The sequence below is a fragment of the Eschrichtius robustus genome, chromosome 6, assembly GCF_028021215.1.
Source record: "Eschrichtius robustus isolate mEscRob2 chromosome 6, mEscRob2.pri, whole genome shotgun sequence".
NCBI lineage: Eukaryota > Metazoa > Chordata > Mammalia > Artiodactyla > Eschrichtiidae > Eschrichtius > Eschrichtius robustus.
Window position 1 is genome coordinate 5295915 of NC_090829.1, and position 9282 is coordinate 5305196.

Here is a 9282-nt window from a genome sequence, read left to right on the forward strand (position 1 = left end):
CCTTTATGCCTACTTTCTGGAGGGTTTTTATCATAAATGGTGTTGAATTTTGTCAAAAGCTTTTTCTGCATCTATTGAGATGATCATATGGTTTTTATCCTTCAATTTGTTAGTATGGTGTATTACATTGATTGATTTACGTATATTGAGGAATCCTTGCATTCCTGGGATAAACCCCACTTGATCATGGTGTATGATCCTTTTAATATGTTGTTGGATTCTGTTTGCTGGTATTTCGTTGAGGATTTTTGCATCTATGTTCATCAATGATATTGGCCTGTAGTTTTCTTCTTTTGTGACATCTTTGTCTGGTTTTGGTATCAGGGTGACGGTGGCCTCGTAGAATGAGTTTGGGAGTGTTCCTCCCTCTGCTATATTTTGGAAGAGTTTGAGAAGAATAGGTGTTAACTCCTCTCTAAATGTTTGATACAATTCGCCTTTGAAGCCATGTGGTCCTGGGCTTTTGTTTGTTGGAAGATTTTTAATCACAGTCTCAATTTCAGTGCTTGTGATTGGTCTGTATTTTCTGTTTCTTCCTGGTTCAGTCTCAGAAGGTTGTGCTTTTCTAAGAATTTGTCCATTTCTTTGTGGTTGTCCATTTGATTGGCATATAGTTGCTTGTAGTAATCTCTCATGATCCTTTGTATTTCTGCAGTGTCAGTTGTTACTTCTCCTTTTTTGTTCTAATTCTATTGATTTGGGTCTTCTCCCTTTTCTTCTTGATGAGTCTGGCTAATGGTTTATCAATTTTTTTTATCTTCCCAAAGAACCAGCTTTTAGTTTTATTGATTTTTGCTATTGTTTCCTTCATTTCATTTTCATTTATTTCTGATCTGATCTTTATGATTTCTTTCCTTCTGCTAACTTTGGGGTTTTTTTGTTCTTCTTTCTCTAACTGCTTTAGGTGTAAGGTTAGGTTGTTTATTTGAGATGTTTCTTGTTTCTTGAGGTAGGATTGTATTGCTTTATACTTCCCTCTTAGAACTGCTTTTGCTGCATCCCTTAGGTTTTGTGTCATCGTGTTTTCATTGTCATTTGTTTCTAGGTAATTTTTGATTTCCTCTTTGATTTCTTCAGTGATCTCTTGGTTATTAGTAGTGAATTGTTTAGCCTCCACGTGTTTGCATTTTTTACAGTTTTTTTCCTGTAATTGATATCTACTCTCATAGTGTTGTGGTCAGAAAAGATACTTGATACGATTTCAATTTTCTTAAATTTACCAAGGTTTGTTTTGTGACCCAAGATATGATCTGTCCTGGAGAATGTTTCATGAGCACTTGAGACGAAAGTGTATTCTGTTGTTTTTGGATGGAATGTCCTATAAATATCAATTAAGTCCATCTTTTTTAATGTGTCATTGAACGCCTGTGTTTCCTTATTTATTTTCATTTTGGATGATCTGTCCATTGGTGAAAGTGGGGTGTTAAAGTCCCATGCTATGATTGTGTTACTGTCGGTTTCCCCTTTTATGGCTGTTAGCATTTGCTTTATGTATTGAGGTGCTCCTATGTTGGATGCATAAATATTTATAATTGTTATATCTTCTTCTTGGGTTGATCCCTTGATCATTATGTAGTTTCCTCCTTTCTCTCTTGTAATAGTCTTTATTTTAAAGTCTATTTTGTCTGATATGAGAATTGCTACTTTAGCTTTCTTTGGATTTCCATTTGCATGGAATATCTTTTTCCATCCGCTCACTTTCAGTCTGTATGTGTCCCTAGGTCTGAAATGGGTCTCTTGTAGACAGCATATATACGGGTCTTGTTTTTGTATCCATTCAGCCGGTCTTTGTCTTTGGTTGGAGCATTTAATCCATTTACATTTAAGGTAGTTATTGATATGTATGTTCCTCTTACCATCTTCTTAATTGTTTTGAGTTTGTCATTGTAGGTCTTTTCCTTCTCTTGTGTTTCCCACCTAGAGAAGTTCCTTTAACATTTGTTGTGAAGCTGGTTTGGTGGTGCTGAATTCTCTTAGCTTTTGCTTGTCTGTAAAGCTTTTGATTTCTCCGTCAGATCTGAATGAGATCCTTGCTGGGTAGAGTAATCTTGGTTGTAGGTTTTTCCCTTCCATCACTTTAAATATTTCCTGCCACTCCCTTCTGGCTTGCAGACTTTCTGCTGAAAGATCAGCTGTTAACCTTATGGGGATTCCCTTGTGTGTTATTTGTTGTTTTTCCCTTGCTGCTTTAATATTTTTTCTTTGTGTTTAATTTTTGATAGTTTGATTAATATGTGTCTTGGCGTGTTTCTCCTTGGATTTATCCTGTATGGGACTCTCTGTGCTTCCAGGACTTGATTAACTATTTCTTTTCCCATATTAGGGAAGTTTTCAACTATAATCTCTTCAAATATTTTCTCAGTCCCTTTCTTCTTCTCTTCTTCTTCTGGGACCCCTATAATTCGAATGTTGGTGCATTTAATGTTGTCCCAGAGGTCTCTGAGACAGTCCTCAATTCCTTTCTTTCTTTTTTCTTTATTCTGCTCTGCGGTAGTTATTTCCACTACTCTATCTTCCAGGTCACTTATCCGTTCTTCTGCCTCAGTTATTCTGCTATTGATTCCTTCTAGACTATTTTAAATTTCATTTATTGTGTTGTTCATCATTGTTTGTTTGCTCTTGAGTTCCTCTAGGTCCTTGTTAAACATTTCTTGTATTTTCTCCATCCTATTTCCAAGATTTTGGATCATCTTTCCTATGATTACAAAGTATAATGTTGTTTGTTATATTCAAAACACATTGCTGATTAAACATCATACTTAGTAGGAAAATTCATGATAGGAACATTTATTAGGGAAGACAAGAAAAGCCTGCTCTTGGCATTTTAATTGAAAACTATACGTGAAGATCTATGGAACAAAAAGGAAATAGAAGTAAGTGGCCAAAAAAATTGTAAAAAAGGAAACAAACTGATTTTTTCATTGAGGTTATATGTTTTTGTCATTAAAAATGTACCGTTAACTTATATAAAATATAAGAAGGTAAATCATTGGTTGAATTTAATTATAGCCCTATGGTTTAGTACGTAAACCGTAAACTCTACTGAGACAGAAAAGCTAAAAATGCTATATAGACTATGCTTTAAAAATCACTCTAAATGCATAGACAAAGTGATCAAAGTCAAAGGAAATCTTCATAAGCTAAAAAGGATGAGTCAGGATAACTGAAAGAGCTGTAGAGCTAACAGCTGTCTTGGGTACACCAGCATATCCATGGAGATCAAACTTTTGCTTTTAATAGGTCATATGTGTATGAAGGGAGTAGGGACAGGGGACAAAACCTGATCATGTGCAAGGTGGTGATGCTGAAAACTCGGCCTTTGTGCACCAGTGCTGAATCAAATCTTGGAGACAGAGTTTTGGGTGAAGTAGAAAAGAATAGCTCTATTGTTTTGCTAGTCAAAGGGGGACACAGCGGGATCATGCCTCAGAAACTGTGTGTCCCAACCCAGGGAGGTTTGTTGAGGAGTTTTATAGCAATAGTTCAAGGGTGGAGTTGCTGATAAGGATCTGGGTGTGTGCAGGGCTTGCACTCCTTTAATCTGGTCTCAACTGGTCTCCTGATGAGCTTCTCTGGTTATCAAACTGTTACCTTCTCTGGAATGAAGAATGCTAACATCTTCCGTTTGTTGGGGGTTTTAAGTTCTGTAAAGACCTCAAAGATATTGTTATGTGTATCCCCTGAGGGGGAACCAGGACCCTGCCCCAAGGCTGCACTGTTGTTTTCTGGCTGCTCCTCCCTTGTCTCTGCATCCCCTCCTTTCTCTGATTAACAACTGCTTGAAAGGCTTCCGTGCCAAGCAGCCCCACAGGGTCCTGCTTGGTTTCGCTGGGAGATCCCACTGGTAGTCCATATATGCCAGTCTGCTAGTCTGCTGCAGGCAGTGCATGTAAGGAAGTCTGGGGAAAGTGGTCATCACCTTAGCAACAGGCGTGGCCAACAATCTTATTACTACCAAAGAAGGGAATGAATATGGCAGTTTTTGGTGTGTGGAACAAATTCTGACAACTATCAAAGAACTATTAGTGTGCATTAATCATGTTCTTTTAGAATACAATTCAATTAGCAATGTTAACAATAAATGTTAACTGTCACCTTTCAAATTTGGAAAGGAGAGAATTCATTAACATTTTACAGTTTTTCATGAAAACTCATAAAACTAAGAGTAGAAGAAAACTTGCTGTCATAGCCACTATGAGACATTTAAAAAAATATTTTATTTATTTATTTATTTTATTTTATTTTTTTAATTAATTTATTTTTTTCACATCTTTATTGGAGTATAATTGCTTTACAATGGTGTGTTAGTTTCTGCTTTATAACAAAGTGAATCAGTTATACATATACATATGTCCCCATATCCCCTCCCTCTTGCGTCTCCCTCCCTCCCACCCTCCCTATCCCACCCCTCTAGGTGGTCACAAAGCACAGAGCTGATCTCCCTGTGCTATGCAGTTGCTTCCCACTATCTATTTTACGTTTGGTAGTGTATATATGTCCATGCCACTATCTCACTTTTGCCAGGTCTTAGTTGCGGCAGGCGGGCTCCTTAGTTGCGGCCAGCGGGTTACTTAGTTGTGGCATGCAAACTCTCAGTTGTGGCATGCATGTGGGATCTAGTTCCCTCACCAAAGACTGAACCCAGGCCCCTGCATTGGGAGCATGGAGTCCTAAACACTGCATCACCAGGGAAGTCCCTACTATGAGACATTTAACTAGTTCCCTTAGCTAAAGAAATAAGACAAAAGTGTAAATATTCCCTTTAAAATAAAAACAGAAATATTAAGTAACTAAGAATAAGTTTAAGGAAAGACATGTGAAGCCTTTATGGACAAAATATTTGAACTATTTGGAAAGATGTTAGAAAACATGTAAACCAACAGGGATAGATACATAAGCAAGGATACAATGGTAAGGACCTTAAATGTCACCAAATTAATCTATACCCTCAATGTAATCCGATCAAAAGCCCAACAGAGATGTGCTGTCTGAATTGAAAATTTTATTCCAAATGTTAATGGAAGAGCAAAGGACAAAAAAGTAGCCAGAACCATTTGGAAATACAGACTGTTATCATAAAACTAGTATTTACTCTGGGAACCGATCTGAGCACATGTGTAAACTACACATATCACAAGGGAGCGTTCAGGGCAATGAGTGTGAGCGGGCAGTCACAGAGGTCGGGAATGAATGGTGTGTTACAGAATTTTACTACTACTTGATAGAAATACAAATTAGAATCACACTGAGAAACCAATTTGTGCACGGAAATTGGAATCAGAAATTTCCGATATTGCGGCAATATTAAGTGTTGGTGAGGATATGGAGCGGTGGGTCTTCTCCCCAGACAACGGATGGTAGTGAAAATCGGTAAAGCAGTTTCGGGGATGAGTTTGTCAAGAGACAGTAAAATTGAAAATCTACATCCCTGTGTTCTGGGATTGTGAATCAATTGTACAGTTTAGAAAAACTCTCCTACTATATGCGTAAGGAGACATGAGCAACATGATTACAATCACATCAGTGTTGTTTGTAAAATGTAGATATGTGAACAACATAAATGTCCACATATAGGAGAATGAATATATAATAAACTGTGCACTTTGGATAAATAATGATATATGCAGTAGTGAAACAAATTGACGGCGTCTACATACATCAGCACAGCAAAGAATCTCAGAAACACAATATAGAGCAAAGAAAAGCAAATTGCAGAGAATACTTACAGCCTGATACCCACTATGTAAATTTATAATTTTTTTTTTTTAATTTTATTTATTTATTTATTTATTTTTGGCTGTGTTGGGTCTTCGTTTGTGTGCAAGGGCTTTCTCTAGTTGCGGCAAGCGGGGGCCTCTCTTCATCGCGGTGCGCGGGCCTCTCGCTATCGCGGCCTCTCTCGTTGCGGAGCACAGGCTCCAGATGCGCAGGCTCAGTAGCTGTGGCTCACGGGCCCAGTTGCTCCGCGGCATGTGGGATCTTCCCAGACCAGGGCTCGAACCCGTGTCCCCTGCATTGGCAGGCGGATTCTCAACCACTGTGCCACCAGGGAAGCCCTGTACATGTAAAAATGTACAAGTAGAGATGATCATACTAAGTGAAGTAAGTCAGACAGAGAAAGACAAATATCATATGATATCATTTATATGTGGAATCTAAAAAAACATGATGCAAATGAACTTATTTACAGAACAGAAACAGAGTCACAGACGTAGAAAACAATCTTATGGTTACCAAAGGGGAAAGGAGGGGGAGAGATAAATTAGGAATTGGGATTAACAGGTACACACTACGATATATAAAATAGATAAACAACAAGGTCCTCTTGTATAGCGCAGAGAACTATATTCAATATCCTGTGATAAACCATAATGGAAAAGAATATAAAAAAGAATGTATATGTGTGTATAACTGAATCACTTTGCTGTACAGCAGTAATTAACACAACATTGTAAATCAAGTATTCTTCAATTTAAAAAAAAGTTATTTTGACAGTGGACTTCTTCCCTTTTGCTTTTTTGTTTTCTGTCAGTTTTTGTCAATAAATTCCAAATTGTAATCATCATATAAATGATAATCTTAAGAGAACACAAAGTCATTTCCACAGCAAACTTGTGTAGGTGTTAGTCATTTTATTTGTTATTAAAGTCACCATCATCCTCTTTAATTTCCACAGCCCCAGTGAACCCTGGAAGCAATTTGAGAAGAGATGCCAGTTCATTATTGATAGAAGCATATTCTCCTCCTGACACAAGCTCACAAAATTTGAATTATGGTGGAAACTGCTCTAGAATACATTTTAATCTTAAAAGGGCCTTGGCTCTGTCTATGTCCCCTCCGCCAAATCATGTCTTCTTAGAATTAAGTGGAATCAAAAGAACATTGCAAGTCTTTATTTGAGAACCGTCGAACGTAAAACAGTTGAAATTGCCTGGGTTTGGTGGAAAAATAAAACGAAAGATCCTGAGTCCATGCCCAAGTACTTTCAGGAAACTTTTAAATAGAGTTAGAAATGGATGTACTGTTTCTCAGAGCGTTGTGTTGTTTTGATGCTATAAAACTCAAATCCCCCAAATGGAAATGTGACCATTTTTCAATCTTTCATTTTGTTTTGTATCTTTTTTCTTTTTTTTTTTTTTTAAATTTTAGGCATGCCCATTAGCACTAGTCCCCGAATTCAGCTGGAGAGACACTGATGTAACACACTAAGAAAGTCACAGGGACATTCACAGGGCCCTTCTCTCCTCACCCTCTGTGTGCTTTTTAAAGTCCCACCTCCGCTACTCTGTTTAAATGGCACCTTGCACAGTGACCTTTAAGTCACCAATTGGATGACCTTTCCCAAGTCTTTATTCTCTTTGACTACTGTGTCTGAAATTCTAAACAACCTTCTAAAAAATTCCATCTTTAACAGCTTCCATGTTCCTTAACTTGAAATTATTTGTGTAAATTTTTTTGAAGCATGGCAAAGTATATACCTATTTTAATAAATCAAGTGATAGAGACACATCTGGGAAGAAGCTCAGAAATTCCCTCTTCTCAGTCCTGTACCTCCACCAATCCATTCCCCCTAAGTGGTCAATGTTAACAGGCTGGTAACTACTTAATGTTCTCTGTGCTCAAAGCTACTGAAACATACTCATAGATGTGTAGATTATTTTTTAGTTTTGTCTCATTATCTATAAATATTGGACAAAAATATACATTGCACATTTAAACGTGCTTTTGAAATGCAAATGTAATTGTGTATCATGTGCTTCTAGATCGATACAGGTATAGATATGTATATGCAAACTCTTATAAAACTAAGAGTAGAGGAAAACATGCTGTCGTAGCTACCACGAGACATTTAACTAGTTCCCTTAGCTAGAGAAATAAGACAAAAGTGTAAATATTCCATTTAGAATAAAAATAGAAATATTAAGTAACTAAGAATAAGTTTAATGAAAGACACGTGAAGACTTTATGGACAAAATATTTGAACTATTTGGAAAGATGTTAGTAAAGATGTAAACCAACAGGGATAGTTGTGTATATATATGTGTGTGTGTGTGTGTGTGTGTATATATATATATATATATATATATATACACACACAGGGATATATCTGTATTGAAGTATATATGTGTATGTATATAGACATCCTTTTTAATGTTATATAGAAAATGTCCACTTGTACATTCTCGTATGTGTGTTTCCTGTTTCAAAGAAGAATATGAGAAGAGGGAGGGGAATATTAGGTCACCGAGTGCCCCATTCTGCTTGACAGTTCCAAGTTCATTAGCCAGTATTGCCCAGACAAAGGGGAACTTCTGCTCTGGGTTTTGCCCTTTTGCAGAGCCCTCCTCTGGTCCTCCTCTGGCCATGCCCCCACCCTCTGCAATGTAAGAAGTTTGCAGATCAAGGAACTTGCCCTTTTAGAGCCCAGGTCTGTCCCTCTAGGCTTTGCTCTGGGTACGCAGGATCCTGGAATCCCTGCAGGGTGTGTGTGCATCTCTTCCCCAGGCTATCCTTCCAAAGGCAGGCTGTGCCAGAGATCGGCCAAAAGACAGCTTTTCTTGGCAGGGGAGGGTGGAGGAGGTGAATGGATCAGGGCTGTGTTATCTGGGCTGTCTAGACATCCGTGTGATGGGCCTTACTGGAGGGAGTTCAGGCTGGGAATAAAGGTGGATGAGCCCAGTCTGGGAGCTGGGATCAAAAACCAGCTGTCTCCCTATACCAGCATATTCTAGTGTAAAAACCCGAGAAATGCAAGAATTCTAAATTTGAGCCTGGCCCTTCAGGTCCTTAGGAGATTGTATTTGTTAAGATAGGAGAATACAAATATTTTAATAGTTTACTAGTTCACTATAGAACAGAAATCCAATCTATAACATAAATAATTAGGGGAGGTAAAAGAGCCCCCATTAATACTTATGCCTCAGTATTAATACCAATGGCTCTGCCATTGTGAGGATGGTCGTACCAGTGCTTCCATGTAGATGGGTACTTTGGAGACCCTCCGTGAACTCTTGTGTCCTGGTATTTTCATTTCTGGTTGATCTCCTCCCCTTAAACCCTTTGGCTTGCTTTCACCAATAGAACATAGCAGAGGTGGCCCTCGGGGGAAGTCGGCCACTATGACCGGGCCCAGTGTGCTGGGGGGGGAAGGTCAAGGTCGCCACCCAGAGAAGCCGCATGGGGGATCCTGTGGCAGCCATGGAGGTGCGCCCCGTTTGAGAAGGAATCTTCCATCAGTAAGGAGTGCAGGTAGCTGAGAGCCACTGGCTGAAGCTTCTTCGG